This window comes from Symphalangus syndactylus, chromosome 3 (genome assembly GCF_028878055.3).
Source record: "Symphalangus syndactylus isolate Jambi chromosome 3, NHGRI_mSymSyn1-v2.1_pri, whole genome shotgun sequence".
Classification (NCBI taxonomy): Eukaryota; Metazoa; Chordata; class Mammalia; order Primates; family Hylobatidae; genus Symphalangus; species Symphalangus syndactylus.
This window is the reverse complement of record NC_072425.2, coordinates 16483420-16484808: the sequence shown is the minus strand read 5'-3', so window position 1 is coordinate 16484808 and position 1389 is coordinate 16483420. Positions and strand designations below refer to the sequence as shown.

The 1389-nt window shown below is 57.3% G+C and overlaps 1 non-coding gene across 1 annotated transcript; it reads right to left on the bottom strand.

The window, feature by feature from the left end:
- Window positions 1-929: 929 nt before the first annotated feature.
- Window positions 930-1020, bottom strand: TRNAR-UCU (transfer RNA arginine (anticodon UCU)). Its single transcript is given in 2 exon segments — window positions 930-965; window positions 984-1020. It is a non-coding gene; the product is annotated as a tRNA-Arg (tRNA).
- Window positions 1021-1389: the final 369 nt, after the last annotated feature.

Here is a 1389-nt window from a genome sequence, read left to right as displayed (position 1 = left end):
GTCGCCCAGGCTGGAGTGCAGTGGCGCGATCTCGGCTCACTGCAAGCTCCGCCTCCTGGGTTCACGCCATTCTCCTGCCTCAGCCTCCGAGTAGCTGGGACTACAGGCGCCCGCCACCACGCCCGGCTAATTTTTTTTGTATTTTTAGTAGAGACGGGGTTTCACCGTGGTCTCGATCTCCTGACCTCGTGATCTGCCCGCCTCGGCCTCCCAAAGTGCTGGGATTACAAGCGTGAGCCACCTGGCCCGGCCCACCCAGGCTGGTCTTGAACTCCTGGCTGAAGTGATCCTCCTGCCTCGGACTCCAAAAGTGCTGGGATTACAAGCTTGAGCCACCACGCCAGTCCCAGAATGTCTTTTTTTTTTTTTTTTTTTTTGAGATGGAGACTTGCTCTGTCGCGCAGGCTGGAGTGCAGTGGTGCAATCTCGGCTTACTGCAACCTCCGCCTCCCAGGTTCAAGCAATTCTCCTGCCTCAGCCTCCCAGGGATCTATTAATATTTAAGGATAAGTGGCAACTGTGGATGCCCAACATGGTTACTTAACAAGAAACCAATTTTTCAGAGGCCAAGAGTCCCAACAGGGCCGAGAATCTGGCCACTCGCCTATGGCTTTGCAGGTGGCATGACAAATAAGGGCATAGGTTTATAGGTTAACTGATTTGTTGCAGGGACCAGAGATCATAGATGGTGAAGTTAACTAAGGGCCTCCAAATCCGTGTCCTTTGTGCCAACAGGTGTGCCAGGCTGCTCCAAGACACCATGGTATGAGAAAGGATTTCTCGTAGTCACCTAGACACCAGGTTTATGGCTGTGTCACAGCAAAGTTGGGTGTGACTTATGATTTTCTTTCTGAACCTTATTTGTTAGATAGGTCCTGGAGTCCTTAAAACAAGCAGGTGGAAGTCAGGGAGTAGGAGCCATCAAAATTCGACTCTGGTGGGACTCGAACCCACAACCTTTGAATGACCACACTAGGTTCAGCTAGAAGTCCAATGCGCTATCCATTGCGCCACAGAGCCGGCTGCGGAACCGGCCGCCCCGCTCACCTCTGCCTGAAGCCACCCTCTTAGCGAGCTTGTAGGTGTGGTGCTGGGTGTTTGCTGAACTCGGCAGGGGCCCGAGAGCGTGCTCCGGGTTTTCTGCTGTGGTGTGGACTGGGGTGCTCTTCCTACATCCGGGCGCTGGGGACAGCAGGGCACAAGGGCCGGGGTCCGCAGGGAGGAAGGGCCGGGGTGAAGCCCGCCTGTCTCCTCGCAGACTCGGGGGGCCCGTTGGGGCCGCGCGGTGTGGACTACAACTCCCAGCGTGCCGCGCGGCGGCGCCCTCCGAAGCCGTTGCGCGCGCAGGGCGGGCTGGGGCCGGGCGGCGTCAGGCGCGCTGGGGCTGCG